Genomic DNA, 16,457 nt, shown 5'->3' on the forward strand with positions numbered 1-16,457 from the left:
TTAAGTAAAACTAATATCATGTTGAATATTTCATATTTTTCATCAGAGATGTATCAACCCTACTTTTAAAAAGTTTACTTATTTATGCTTTAACAATGATTTAGAATATATTTTGGAGTAATGCATTTCAAATGACTAAGTGAACTTTATAATTTTGAATGATGACCTGTATTTTTTTTAACAATGTGGATATGAAGATTTTTCTTTTAAACAAATGTGTTCTATTATTTTTGATTATTATGTGGATAATGGTAGCATAGAATACTGGCCTGAAGGAGTTTAGTATACTTTGCCCCCTTTAATTATTAAATTTAGGGAAGAATTTCCGTGAATTACCCTTAAAAATTTATTTTTGTGTGGAATCTTTGAAATATATATTAGTAGTTTAAAGGCTAAGGCTGCACAAACTGGAAGAATTTTCCTGAATCTTAAGAATTATGTTGGCAGGCATGCTAATACTGCCCTCTACAGTTTCAGTCACCTTGCATAATTGTGATTTGTCACCTTTAAATAGGGTGAGGTTTTCAAATAAAGAGTTCAGTTGAAGAAGTATTGTAGTAGTTTGGGTCAATCAAAATATATCTGGAAATCAGATTCTAATATTTTTTGTACTTTGAGAAATATAAGCAAATATCGGATCCTTTTAGTCTACTGGAATGTCCCAGAGAGACTGATTTATACTGTTATGTTTAATTTGAGAGCAACTGCTTATATTTAGTTTTGATCAGTCTATTCAGTAGGGACCAAGTTCGATCTATGTAGTCTTGTCCTAATTATTGACTACATGTAGACAATCACCACACTTTGACTTTGGAATATACTTTTTGACTAAAACAAAACTGTACTTTTAAAACTTGCCTGTTACATTATTACTTAGGCAGATAGTGAAAATCAGTTCGAATCCTTGAACACTTTACTAACTGTGAATTTAAATGACTGAAATGTCTTAATAGTCCTTATTGGCTATAAGGGGCCTTGTATTTTGAAAAATATGAAAATTTGCAGTTACCCAAAAAATGAAAAGTACACTGATCTCAACTCAGTGCCAGAGAGGAGGAAGAGACAAGGTGAAAGAAAAGAAAGTTTTTATGTATGTGACATATAATAAAAAATGGTATGTCTAGGTGGCCTATATACTTATTTAGTACCCCTGGGCACATTGTTGTTGACCTTTTCTTGGAAGCCGATTAATCATATCTGGTTTCATTTATCTAGTCTACCAGTACAGATGAGTTGTATTTTCCTGAGACTACCACTTCTGGGCAGCAGAGTGGTGTATTTCCTTTGTTTAAATAAGGGAGATGGGGCCAAGTGCATAAGTTCCTGTCTATTAAATTAACTACCTTCTCTCTTTAGGGTTTTGGGAGGGAAGGTGGCCATCCCAATAGGAGAAGTCTTTTGCAGTGTGGAAATGAAAATGATATGACACCAAAGTGCATTTTGTTTATCTATAAAATATGGGGAAGGAAATAGAAAGATCAGTTTATGGATCATGTTTTAATAATTTATTGTTAAGTCGATTCAATCCCATTCTTTCATTTAGCTATTTATAGCTTTTTTGAGATTACCCTTATAACTGTTGGGAAAGTGACTTCTGTCCATTGGATAGTACAACTCTGATTTCACTCACAGTACAGAAGATAAATATTGTGAAACAATTTGACCTTTATATCTAGGGATATGCATTTGGAAGACAGTTGCTTTCATGGCTGCTTTTGAAATAGATTTTGGTTCACGTAGTGAAAGTGAAATTCCAGACCATAATTTTGCACATTTCACATGATATAGCTTCTGATATGAATTTCTTCTTTGATGAAATTGGATATAGCTCTGGGTGGGTCTTGAAGCCACTCACTGCTAAAGTAGAAAGTGTATCATAGATTCTGATAGAAAATGTACTAGTACTCATAAAATACTGAAACTCCCTTTGCACATCAATTTTTTTTCTAAAAAAGTACTAAGGCCTGGTTAAAAAGTTCTAATAAGCAATAAAGATTAAATATAAATGACAAACTTTTGAGAGGTTATATTCTTCTGTGAGAAAACTGATGAATCTGTTTGAGATTTTGAAGATCTTGATGTAGCCTTTGAAATATTTTGGTTAATTCATTTTGAAAATGGGTTATTTTGGTAGGTAGAATACTGCGAATTAAACATAATGATAGATATAGCTTTTACATTTCATATAGTGAAAGGCAAATTGCACAGTCTCCTTTGTTAAGAATGTTTTGTTGAACTAATATTTTGTTATTCTGAGTGGATCCTGCTGTTCTTTTGTTGACTTGGATTTATCCTTTAAGGCTCCCTCTGGTCAGGGAGATGGTAATTCAAGGTTGAAACTAGTTTATTGTCCAGATACTTTAGCATTTAAAAAGCAGATTCTATTGGGCACGTTTTTATATCTGTCTGCTAAAAACGGTCTTTGGATCTCTGTGTAATCCAATATAATGGTTGCTTATAAACTCTAGGAAACTCCTTTAAGAAGTAACTTCTTATCCAGATGGATAATAGTTTGGGGTATGATAGAAAAAAAAAGTAGGTATTTGCATTATTTTATATTTATATTATTACATGTAATATTATTACACATTTATCTGTATCTCTGCGTCCTCTTATACCAGAGCCAACTCTGTATGCATTTCTATAAAGCAGGAATCTCCAGACTGTTATCACTTTTGAGTAGTCAGGTGTTGGTGGACCACAGCCCAGGCCTCTGTGCAGCTAAACGATTAAGCCACAACTCTTCGCTTGGCTATATACTTTTGGCTGAAATTGTTTGTGTGCCTTAGCAGGGAGAGAACTCCTAAGGCCTGCTAGTCCTTAAAATGCTTAGTGGTCATGGAGATGATGTGGCTCGCTGCTGGCATATGGGCATATCTAGGTTGGAAGAGAATGTTGAGAAGGACTGATAATAAACCTCTTTCTCTTAGCTAACCTATAGCAAGTTCGTTTGTGGGGCTACTTTGTGAGTAGATGCTTAACCACACTCTGCTCTGTACTCCACTTAATTGTTTGGTTTTTATTGCAAAAAAGTAGGGACATCTGTTTTACAGCCATTTCTCTTTATTTGGGAGGTTAAGAAATGACTTAAATAATCATCTCCATTCACCTGCATATTGTTTTTTTTTTTTAAGTAGAGGGTAGCTGGTTGAACTTTCAGTGGTTCTTTGTTTCCTCCCCTAACCCTTCCCCATAAGGCAGAACACATTGGAAAGACAGCTTGATGCATTTAGCTCACATATACACAAGTGCCCATTAACCATAATGTGACTGATGAGTCTAATTTTAGATCTACTACCTTTGAAAGTCTCATTTTTTTTTTTTACCATTGATAATATCTTTTATTCTCTATACTGAGGGGGGAGGTCTTGTTTTTATATATGTGAAGCAAGGCATTTTACCTTTTTTCTTTTGCAGTACTTCAAATATTTTCATTGCATGAAGTTTGAGATGTGACTTTAGATACTCTTTTTACTTTTTTTTTCAACTTGTATCATTATTTTAGTCAATGCCCCTATTTTGCCTGTCTGTTTAGCAGTGTTTCCAGTGGTGCTTCAGTATTTCTGTGTATTCTAGCTGTTTATAGAGTCTTTATGTTTCTCTGCATTTTTTTTTTTGTTTGTTTTATTTTTTGAGGTGTACACACACAGTTACACTTCATGGAGTTGCATCCAGCCAAGTATCCATGTTCTTCTTGTGAAGAGGCAGAGAAAATCACCTCTCCCAAGAATTTCCACCTTCTGACCAAGGGAAATGTGTCCTGAAGAGCTGTACGCAGACGGGAGGCAACTTGTTTGCTTGTTCTGCTGCTAGAGCATTGATTTAATTAGAAGACAGGCTGTGGGTGGCCATGTGCAGACAAAGAAGCACCAGACAGAGCCCAGTTAGCCTGGGACAGTAAAAGTAAGTTACATTCTTTTTAAAACACTTTTTTGAGTACTGATGCTGATGCTTGCCTTTAGTACTAAGGGGCAACTTGTAACTTACTGATTGTGTTTACACATTAGGTACATCTGTTCTTTTTCTGAGACTCTAGAAATTAAACATGCCCTCAGTACTTCCTTAGTGAAAAAGCAGTGATTTTTTTCCTCTCAGTTTTTTTAGGCTAAAACTGAATTATTACATTCTAGATTAATTTTACACTGCATCAAAACTGTGTGCTAGTTTTTGAATAAGTCGAAACACTTAAATATAGAGCATGTTATGTTTTACCTTGTACTGATGGGAACATGAAAAAATTTTCACTCTTTTCTAGCCATTTATTGAGCTGTGTGGACCTTATCAGATGTATTCATCTTGGCTGAATCTGTTAGAAGATTTGGTCTAAGATCAGACTTAGCAGTTCCTGAAGAGCACATAGCTTTGTATATGAGCCCTTATTTTGCTCTGGAAGTTGTTATTCTCTGAGAAGATATTACATTTTGGAATTCAGTTTTAGTCGACTTAAGCTACATTTGGTAGTGTGGTGGAGTTGGTGTTAATTCTGTGTTTTAGCTATGTGGAAGCAATCTAGATTGAGTGTAATTTTGAATTGAGTGTAAAATGTCTTCTTGTCCTATATTAATAAAGATAATAGATTCATTGGCTCTTAGATTTATAGTGTGACTATTGAATCGTGTGTGTGTGTGTATGTGTTTGGATCTATATCATGGGGGCATCAATTTTATAATCTAATATCTACTGTTTTTTGATTTTTTTTTTTTTTTGCTTTTGGTAATGGAGGAACTAGGCTAAGAAGAGTTTTCTGTGTTCAGCAAAATTATAGACTGATACCATGAAGGTCAATCTGAAAGACTCTTTTTGATTTTTAAGTTTTTGCCCATCTCTCAAACCCAGACCTCTATTCAGAATCGAGAAAGGAGTGAGGAAGAAACTTAAGTTACATAATTTTTAGGACTCCCATCAAGATCATGTCCTAAATCCTGCTCCAAAGCAGAACAAAACAGGGCTTAATTTTTTTCATTCACTCTCTATCATATTTTTATGTGGGTAGCAGGCTTTACCTAAGTGTTAGACTAACGAAGGATTGCATCTCACTATAGCAGAGCAAACAACTTAAAATTGAATCCTAGGCATCCCAGTTGACAAAAGTTCTTTGGCCATTCCCACTGCCAAGGAGTTTTCACTGGCAGGCAGTTTCACTCAGGGTCCAGCCTCCTGCATGGTTATACCCGTTTACTGACAATTCATGACATGCCTATACTGTAATATAGGGTGTCAACACTATCACACCTACTAGGCTTCTCAGAATATCCAGAGTGAAGAACTTATGTTTTCCTCTTTTGGAGTATGTGCAGATGTTAACATTTTCTAGTGGGTTGGAAGTCTTTTTAATAATAATAAAAAAAACATAGAAGTTACTACTTATAAGTTAGTAATACCTCTCCCCATCCAATTTTAACCATGTCCTCACCTCACATGTGATAGAAGAATGGTTTTAGTTATTATAATTCCCTGGTCGGTTAGTATTTTTTTTTTTTTTTTGAGTGATATTTTCATATTATTGTCAACATGGTTAAAAGATATAATTATTAAGGTTGAAGGGAAGTATAAATTGGTGCCAAACATGGCTTTGCTAGAGAAACAGCTACATTTGTCTTTTCTATTGTAGCTCATGTGGAAAGGACAATTTCAGGTACTGTGTGTGCTAACCTTTTCTCGGACATGGTAAAGAATCCAACTAAAATAAAATTTAAAACTGTTTCAGATGTGCAGGTCTGTTGAAGCCAATATTTTATTTTAGAGATTTGTGTTATATTTGACAAGTAACTCTTTGTACTGCAATTCCGTGGCTTTCAATTAAAAAAAAAACCATGAAAATAAACTGCTGTGATGTCATTTTTCTGCTTAATTATATGTTTATTTGCAAATTAGTCAGATTAATAACAGAAAGGAGTTCAGGACAGATGTGCAGGGTTTTTTTAGTAAAGTGTTTTAAATAATAAATTTGAGAAAAATATGGTTCCATTTTTTGACAGATTATTATATATCAGATCAACAAATTCTCTAAGGAACAAATATCAACATTTGTTGCATTTATTCTGACATTTCCAGAAGAGTTTGGATGCTTCAAGAAGATCATAAAAAGTCTTAGTTCCTAATACATACGCTGTTGTGTGTGAGGTTTTTTTTTAAACATAAAGTATGTTTTCTTTTGTGTAATTGAACAGTTAAAAAATAAACTGTCACAGATACTAAAACTAGGTATTCAGTATACTGTATTTGACTCAAGTGTTCACAAAGTGTGATGCAAACAAATGTTCTCTCAACTTACTTCCAGGATAGCTAAACTATTACTTTAACACATGTTTAAAGTAGAGCACTGTAACGATTTGGCTAGATGTAATTCTGGACTGTCTAAGTTGAGTAATTTCCTCAGGCATTCCAACTTTGATCAACCACAGCAAGAACTTTTAGCATGTCTGTAAAGCAGCCAGTGCATCTGTAAATATGTCCTGAGGTAGAGAGAAAAGAGAGAATGCCAAAAAAGAAAGAATACTTTCTATCATTAAGAAGCAGTTACAGAATGAAAATGGAAAGTTTTTTGCTTCCCTAGAACTCTTTTTAGATAATTGAGCCTCTGATGTCTAAGTATGCCCTGCGGTTCTGTATTAATGAATGAAAGATACTTCATGTGGGCCTAATAAAAATGTTTTCCAGCAAATTCTGCTGAAACTTATTGGTTAAAGTTCATTAATTCTTTAACTTTTCATTCTTTATTAATATTAATTGGCTAAAAACACATAAACAATAATATGTATTTCAGTAAAGCATGTCTTGTTTATAATTGGTTAGTATTTGGGTGCAGATATTCTTTCATGACCATGTTGTAGAGAATGACTAAGAATAGGCAGCATCACTACAGAAATAATCTCATATACCTTTTGTTTTCGATACGTGGAAGAAAAAGTTTTCTGGTTTTTAAGTTACTTGAAAATGAATTTGCAGATGTCTACTGGTTTCTGAATACAGCATTAACTAAGAATGTTTATAATGATAAATCACTCTCTGCTCTGTGGGAGCTGCACGTTTCTTGTATTTTTGGATATGACATGCTCATATCGCATGATAGAACTTTCCCTGGAGATCTTGTAAGGTGTAGTTAACAACTGCTTATAAACGGGATATTAAAATTGGATGATCTGTCTAGCTTCTTTCTGACATTGTTTTCTGTAGTCCCATGACAATAGATACCATGACTTCCGGTTAGCTCCAGTTGTGAAAATTCTGCTTTTTAAGTCAACATTGTCAAACATTAGGAGGAATTGTGATGTTCATGTTGCAGATCTCTATTTTTGTTCATATTCTCCAATTAGTCATGAGAACGAGGTTAACATAGTCAAATAAAATTTACTAAGGGATAAAAAATTTTTACAGCAGTTTTACTTTCTTTTTATTGAGGATTTTTTCAGAACCGTACAAAAGGCAGTATGATTGGTAAATTTAAACCCTATAAGCCTATCTCCTGTATCATGAGAAGTGCAGAGAAATGACTAATGGGCAAGTTAGGGGTCGGGGAAGATGGAAGGGCAAGGCCTGGATAAGCTCATTGTGATGTTCATAGGCGGGGTACTTGAGTGGATTTCTGAGTTGGTTACCTTGTTACTGTTTCTTTGCGTACCCCAAAGTTTTTCTTCCTGTAAATATTGTCCATCTGAATGCCATAATTTCTTCAAAATTTAATACTTGTTTAATTTCATGTGCCTATTGCCTTGATCTTGAAATTACTAAAGTTCACATTGAGAACATAAGAGCCAACGTTTGTAAAAACTATTTGGATTCTGGTATCTAATTTATATAGATTCTCATTATCCTTTAATTATTTTACCTGATTATCTCTTTGCCATTTTTTTCATGTTACTTGAGCATTTATATTCCCTCTCTCATCTAACTGTAAGTTTTGTATGTGGGGCGTTTTTAATTTATTTTTTATATATTTTATTTTATTTTACTCCAAACTACTAGCTGCGAAGAGAATACCACCTTTTCTCTTCACATCTTGATTTTGGCAATTCACCATTGCATAAAGTTGTAGGTGAAGTTTTCTATACTAATGGTGATCAAGATATTTCTTGAGAAAATATCATGATATTTCATCATTCTTCTTGTTTATTCTGGGTAAAAAGCTCTTCTGACTTATTTTGAAGAAGCAAAAAAGTATTATAAATTCTAATTGTCCTAATCAGAAGATATATAGCATTTCTGATCACCAGCCTGGCTCTTAGTAAAGGTGTATTGACACATGGTAGTTAGATTGTAGCACAAGTTAAATGGCTTCTATATTTATCATCATGTTTTTTCTTTAAGTAGCAAAAGGTAAGAATATTCAATATTTTAAATATTCAGCTAAGCATGAGAATAAAATCATGATTTGTTGTTAGGACTGACATTTACCACAAATGAAATCTGTATTGTGTGGAAAACCGAAGGCATGCCAAAGCTTAGATTTTGCATCTGGAGAAGTCTGAGACCTTATTAACCCTTACAAAGTGATGTAGGCCAGAGGTTGCAGAAGAGACAGTTCACAGATGTGTGTTGAATGGCCCATAGACAAATTCTTAAAAATTGGAATTGTTGCCAATATTTAAAAATAGAGAGACTTATAAAAATCTGAATTTCTAACTTCTTTGGAAGAAAAAATGAGATCTGGCCACTTGGAGCGTATGTTCTTTTAGGGCAGCAGTCTGCCAGGGCTGAATGATAGCTGCTCCTTTAAGTATAAGAGGCTATGTAACTAAGACTATATTTCAGTTCAAGGCACAGCTGAAAATAAGGCTTGGGCAGAGATGCCACTTTTGTCTTGTTGGAAGGGCTGAGAAAATGAATTGACAGTTTACTTGTCCTTAATGCTCTAAAGGTTGCAAATTATGGCAACAGGGATTTCTACCAAAAGTAAGAGTAAAACTGGAATGGGTTTGATTTAATTTTTTAAAATTGGAATTGGACTTAAGTATTAACTAATTATCATAAAAATGCACTTCAAATCAAACCAAAGGCTTTTCAGAAAACTTCCCATTGAAGCAATTTGAACCAGAACCAAAGAATATCGCTCCAAAGAGTTTTACCTGGAGCTAATGCAGTCTTAGTCAACTAAGACTAAACCAAATTGTTCTTTTATTTACTTGTAGTACCAGAAGTAGAATATTATTTGCAGTGTTTGTGGTGGTTAATGTACCAGAGATGACCATATTGTACCGATTTCCAAACATTGTCTCGCTAATCTCCTAAAATATGTTTAGCTTCTAAAATCATTTATCTTGATTCCACTACTTCTTAATGGAAAACATAACTAAGAAAAAGTCGTTGATTTGCGTGTAATATTTGTGGCTGCATCTTTGATGATTACCTGGAAACTTTGTATGTCCTTTGACCACTGATTCTCTCACATTTTATTAATGTTTTTCTAATTCATCCAATTTTTCTCCAATAGCAGTTGAATCCTGGCTTATGAGAGTGGTTAACATTTGTACCCTTTCACGGCTTATTTGTGCTTTCTTACTCTCCACCTCTGTGCTGTTGCTGATAAATGCCTTTACAAGACTCCTCAAGAATAGGGTTTGTGGACAAAGTAAAGTTAAACAGCTTATGGAGTTTATTTAGGTTGGAGTTTCTCAAGGTAAGCTATATCATCCAGCTGGATCAGAATCACTTGCAGTAGCTTGTTTAAAAAAAAAATGAAGATTCCCTATCTTCCCCTCACATGCTCTAACTCATAATTTTTGGAAACGGGAATCTAGAAAGTTTTATTTCTAATATTTTAAAAAAACTTTTTATATAATTGTAGATTCACATGCAATTGTAAGAAATAATATGGAGAGAGATCCCTTGGATCTTTTACCCTACTGTGGTAACAGTTTTAAAAAGAAATTTGCAGTTAATCTTTTATTTTCAAAATTTTACATTATAGAGTCAAAACTTTTTAAGTGTAGTATACATATAGAAAAGTATTTACGTTTATTGTTTTTTGGTAAAGGGACAGCTTTTTGAATTTTTCAGAGTGAACATATCTGTATGCAACCAGCATCCAGTTCAGGTAACAGAACATTTGTAGCCCTCTAGAACAGGGATCTCCAATCCCCAGGTTGTGGACTGGTACCGGTCCCTGGCCCGTTAGAAACTGGGCCACACAGCAGGAGGTGAGCAAAGCAAACCATCTGTGTTTGCAGCTGCTCCCCAACCTTAGCGTAATCATCTCAGCTCCACCTCAGATCATCAGGCATTAAGTCCTCATAGGAGCACCCGTCCCTTGTGTCAAAAAGATTGGGGACCTCTGCGCTAGAAGATCCCTCATCCCTCCTTCCAGTCACTCTAGAGTAAAGCCTCTTTGAAATGGAGTCATGTGGCATGTAATTGTTTGTGTCTGCCTTTTTTTAATTTATTAATTGGGGTGAAATTCATAGAACACAAAATTAATCATTTCAAAGTAAATAGTTCAGTGGTATTTAAACAATGCTTTGCTACCACCACTTCTGTCTTGGTCCTAAACATTTTTATCTCTCCAAAGGGAACTCATACCCATTAAGCAGTCGCTCTCCATTCTCTCCTGCGACCCTGGCGATCACCAATCTGCTTTATTTCTATGAATTTACCTGGAGAATTCATGTAAATGAAATCATACAAATGTGCCCTTTTGTGTCGGGCCTCTTTCGGTTAGCATGATGTTTTCAAGGTTCATTCACATTGTACGTGGATCAGTACTTATTCCTTTTTGTAAAATATTATTCAACATTATTCACGTATGAACCACATTTGTTTATCCTTTCATCCATTGATGGACATTTGAGTTGTTTTCACTTTTTTTGCTATTGAGAATAGTGTTGCTATGAACATTCCTGTTCAAGTATTTGAGTATAAATTGCTGGGTCATATAATTATTCTGCATTTAACTTTTTGTGAAACAACGAAACGTTTCACAGCAGCTGAAACATTTTATGTTTTCGCAGTTTACAGGGGGTACAATTTCTCCATATTCTTGTCAGCACTTGTTATTTTTTGTTTTTGTGATTATAGCCATCCTCATAAGTGTGAATAATATCTCATCGTGGTTGAGATTTTCATTCTAATGATGTTGAACATCTCTTCATGTCTTTGTTGACCACTTGTATACCTTTTTCAGAGAAATGTCTATTAAAGTCTATTCAAGCCTTTCATCCATTTTTTTTTTAATTGGTTTTTTTTGATAATGAAAGTTGTAGGAGTTCTTCATACATTCTGGATACCATATTACTCTTGTATTTCTCTGTATTTCTGAAATTATGTCAAAATAAACACTTAAAAGGAAAAATAAAGTATAACTTCCCCTGTGATCTTCTTGTTATCCCTCTTAAGGCCCTTTGACCATGTCCAATACTTGTTCCTGTTTCCTGTACTGTTTCATTTTTCTCCAGCACATTTACTGCTATCTTAATATACCATCGGATTTATTTAATTTCTTATTGTTTGTCTCCCTTAGCTAGAATTGAGACTCCATGTGGGCAAGGTTATTTTCTATTTGTTTGTTTGTTTTTTTTTACTGCTCTATCCCCGTAGTTTAGGTCGATTAATAAACTATGGTTTAAAAGCCAAATCTGGACTGCCATTTGTTTTTGAATGGGCTGCAAACTAAGAATGGTTTTTGCTTTTTTAAATAGTTGAAAAAGTCAAAAGAAGAATAACATTTCATGCCACCAGAAAATTATATGAAACTCAGATTTCAGTGTTTATAAATGAAGTTTTACTGGAACATAGCCATGATCATTCATTTGTGTATTTTCTCTGGCTGCTTTCACACTAGAAAGGTAGAACTGAGTAGCTGTAGAATTTTCTGTGTGGCCTGCAAAGCCTGAACTGTATAATATAACTGGCTCTTTACAGAAAAGACTTGCCTGGCACATAGGCATCCAATAAATATTTTGAATTAATGAATCTTAACCTATAACACCACAGAGGAATCTAAATTGGATATCTTTCAACAGTCCAGTTCTTGAAAATTTGAGCTTAGTTTGCTACTAAACAACAAAATCCCTAAATGATTTTTTTGGTAATGCATTTTCATTGGTCTTCATTCATTCTGTAAATAATGAGAATTGATAATGAAATACCAAATAATCTGTAGTTTCAAGGATAGTATCAGATAAGATAGGTATATTGCATAAATTTTACCAGCGTTAGTTTGAAAAAGACTAACAAGAATGGAGTATATATCATGTTTTTATTCTCTATTTTAAATATTTAAATATTTGAAATAATTTGTTTCAAAAGTTGTTTGATTTTTTCTTTACATTAATAAAGAAATGTAAGCTTTACATTAATAAAGCTACCCGCTTCTTAATGAAGGCAGTAATTTCATTTTGATGTTTTAGCTTACTTAATTTTGAATAAGAAACTATTATCACAAAGTTTTATATTTCATTCATCTAATGACATGTTTGTTGAATTTGCACTTAAATAACAATATGAATACTAACATATTAGTAATTTCCTGTGTATGTCTAACTTCTCCTTAAAGGAAGATTGGAAATTGGACGAATATAAATCATTTTACATAAAAATGATTTTATGTGCCAGTCTCGTTTTTGTACATTTGAAAACTAAATTGTTTGCATCTGTAAGAGCTGTTAATAGAGGTCTTATAATAGATCTGTACCCCAGCCCCAGAGGTACATTGTACCCCATAGCCTTGCAAACAGTTCTTATTTTATTTTATACTTTCAGCAAAAGACATTAAATGGGTAATACAGGTTGTGGTTTATAGTGAAGGAGTAATGCTTTGAAGATCTTTGCCTCGGCTTGGTGTTTCCAAATTTCATTAATAGGAAAAGGTTTCTGTGTCATGTTGGGGTTGTTTCCCTCTTGGCCTTCCTGCCCTCTCTTTGTTGGGTTAAGCAGTCAAAGTGATTTTATTTTTTTAAAAGCTTTGTTTACTGAGAGGTATGAATAAGTTTAAAAAACATTTTGCCTTTAAAATTTCATCTTTTAGAAACTGAAAATACTATTGCTTGAATTTATTTCATTTCTCTTGTTTTAATTGTGAAAAAGATTGGATTATTAACACTCTACTACATTTTCCCTGGCATTTCTTATAAGAGTAACCTGCAAGAATCTATAATCAGTATCAGTTTCCTTAAGGGATTCTTGTTCACAATGATCAATTATTCTAGTTATATCTATTTGTAATTAACTGCCATTCATTGCGCAAATATTTATTGGGTATCTACTATGTGCCAAGTACCTAAACTTGTAGAGTTTACATTTTTGGGGGAGAATTAGACAAAATTATACACAATGTCACACGGTAAAAAGTGCCATAAAAAGAATAAAACAGTAAGAGAAAACAATATGGTTGGGGAAATGCTAAAGGGAGAAACCTTTGAAAAGATGTCATTAAAGCAGAGACATCAGTGAAATGGGGGAGAAAGCTATAGGGAGATGTCCGGGAAGGGAGTTTTTGGTTATAGGGAAAAGTACCCCATTGTCCCTTCTTATCCCATTTCATTCTTCTTTGTAATACTTATCCACATGAGACAGCAGCTATTTATATATACATGTACATGTGTGTTTCTATATACAAAACACAGTCTGTATTTATTGACTCTCCTACTAGAATCACCAAACTCAGCATTTCAAAGGAGTGATCAAACAAAAGTAAAGGTCCTGAGGTGGGCGTGTTCTTGGTGTGTTCAGGGAATTAATTACAAAGAAGTCAGTGTAGCTGGTGCATAGTAAAGGACAGGGAAAGTGGAGGAAATGAGTTGGGAGTGGGAGGGAGGGGCCAGATCATGTAGGGCCTTGTAAACCTTGGAAATAGCACTTTGGATTTTATTCTGAGTGTGATGGGAAACAATTTTAGGTTTATGACAAGGGAGTAGCGGTCTGACAGATTTTTAAAGGACTGCTGGTTACTGATTGGACATAATGATTACTAGCTGTATAACATGATTTAGGTCAGAAAATCAATAATAAACGAGCATTTGAAAAGCTTATGATGTATATTATTTATAAAAGTAAATTTAATATATAGGGTGATCAGTTTATATCAAGTGATAGGTATACTTTTTTGTTAGCTTTATTGAAGTTTTATATTCAACAAAACATCAATTTTAAGTGTACAGTTTGATAAGCTTTGACAAATGTATACAATCATGTAACCACCAATACAATCACAATATATATAACATTTCCATCACCCCCTTAATTCCCTCATGTGCCTATCTGCAGTTGATTTCTTCCTCTCAGTGGTCCCTGGCAACCACTCGGCTTTCTATCATAATTTGGCCTTTTCTAGAATTTGGTATAAATAGAATCATACAGTATGTGGTCTTTTGTGCCTGGCTTCTTTCACTTAGCGTAATCATTTTGAGATTGATCCACATTGTTGGGTATATTAGGAATTTGTTCCCCTTATTGCCAAGTAGTGTTTCATTGTATTGATATATCACAATTTGTTCATCCATTTACCAGTTAATGGGCATTTGAATTTTTTCCAACTTTTGGCTGTTCTGATTAAAGCTGATATGAACATTTGAATACAAGTCTTTTTGTTGATACAAGCTTTCTTTTTTTTTTTTGATAAATACTTAGGAGTAAAATTGTTGGACTTATGATTTTAGCAATTTTAGTGGTTATGTGGTGGTATCTTGTGGTTTTAATTTACATTTCCCTAATGACTAATGTTATGCATCTTTTCGTGTGTTACTTGCAATCTGTACATAAAATTGCCCATTAAAAACTGGATTGTTTATCTTACCGAATTGTATGGATTTTTAAAATATATTCTAGATACAAGTCCTTTACCTTTATGTTTTGTAAAATTTTTCTCCCAAGCATTGACTTGATTTTTTTAAATAAACTTTTTATTTTAGAACAGTTTTAGATTTACAGAAAAATTGAGAAGATAGTATAGAGTAGTCACACATACCCAACACCTGATTTCCCCTATTATTAGCATCTTATGTTAGTATGGTGCACTTTTTACAATTATTAAACCTATATTGACATTATTATTAGAGTCCATACTTCATTCAGAATTTCTTTGTTTTTACCTAATGTAAAAATCTATTTTTTTGTTCTAAAGTGTTTTTCATCTTAGATTGTTAACATTTTTCATCTCTAGAAGTTCAATTTATTTTTTTATAGCTTCTTTTTCTTTCCTCCTGATCTTCATGTTTTTTTATACTTACGAAAGCAAGTTTAACATTGTTAGCTAATGTTAGAATTGTTAACTAAATCTGTGTTAATTTTTATTGTTTAATCATTTTGTTTGATTATGGGCAATATTTTTCTGCTTATTTGCATGTCTGGTCATCTTTGATTTTAAACTAAATGTGAATCTTATATTTTTGGAGTTGGATATTGTAGCATTTCTTCAAATATTGTAGGACTTCGTCCTGGGACACTTAGTTTAAATCAGTGTGATCCTTTTGAGGCTAATTTTAAAATCTGTTAGTGCAGGTCTAGAGTAGCCTTCTTTCTAGGGCTAATTTGACCCAACTCTTTAGGCTCTACCTCCTAAGATTTTCCTGACATCGTCACTGTGGCGGATGGGAACATGGCCTATTCTCACCTCTGTGTGAGTTCTAGAAATTGTTCAGCTTACCAGATTTTTCCAGAGGGTCTTATTTGGCCTTCATACTTTCCTTACAAGTAAGTATAATGCTTATTTAAAGACTCAGGGTCCCTATCGGTCTCAGGAGCTCTCTCTGTAACTGTCTTCTTTGGGCCCTATACTGCATATTCAGGCCTTTCCGACCTCCTTGAACTCATAACTTTGTTTCCTTAACTCTGGAGAAAATTTGGCTCTTTTTTGGGTTCCTCTTCCCTGTGCTATGGCCTGGAAAGTAGCTCTAGGAATTAAGTTGAGGCACCTGATTTGTGTCTCTCAGGATCAGAGTCCTGTGCTGGCTACTGAATGAAGTCTGTCTGTTTCATATATTTTGTCTGATTTTCTAGTTAGGATTTTGACTTCATAGATAGAAACAGAAGTTCAGTAGACATACTTTTGAAGTTACAAATATATTTTGAAGTAGGAGAAACATTTTTGAAAAAAATTGCTTCTAAGATATCTTTTAATTTTCTTATATACAATTTCCCTATGTATTTTTAAAATGTGAAATTTAAACCATCAGGCAGGAGTCGTTTTCAGAATAACTTCATTTTTTCAGTTTGTGATTTCTAATTGGATATTATGTTGAATGAATTTTGTAGAGCTTATTTGTCTCTGAAATTTGAACTCTGATTCTTTCCTCTCTCTTTCTTCATCTTTTTAATTCTTACTATCATTCCACGCCAGATGGTTAATATTTCAAGCCTACACTAAAAAACAACATCTAGTTTGATCGCTCTGATTTATTTCTCCCCTATTCATACAATATGTGAATGTGTCAGTTTATGTTTCCTTGACCAAATGCTCATCTTTACTTTCTCTTATAGAGAGAGTTTAACTGGCTTCTCACTGTTTTCCCAGTCAAGTCCAGATTTTG

General features: G+C 33.7%; 1 protein-coding gene across 7 annotated transcripts in view; it reads left to right on the forward strand.

Moving 5' to 3' along the window:
• The window catches only part of TASP1 (taspase 1), a 219,565-nt gene that overhangs the window by 15,691 nt on the left and 187,417 nt on the right, over positions 1-16,457 (forward strand). Inside the window, exon 1 of one of the 7 annotated variants that reach the window (XM_039874472.1) lies at positions 3,637-3,903. The exons of the other annotated variants lie outside the window; for them this stretch is intronic. The gene's annotated coding sequence lies outside the window, so the exon portion shown is untranslated. Of the gene's footprint in view, positions 1-3,636; positions 3,904-16,457 lie in introns of those variants that run through there. 7 annotated transcript variants of the gene reach the window in all.

The sequence above is a fragment of the Pteropus medius genome, unplaced genomic scaffold, assembly GCF_902729225.1.
Source record: "Pteropus medius unplaced genomic scaffold, Ma_sr-lr_union100, whole genome shotgun sequence".
Lineage (NCBI taxonomy): Eukaryota > Metazoa > Chordata > Mammalia > Chiroptera > Pteropodidae > Pteropus > Pteropus medius.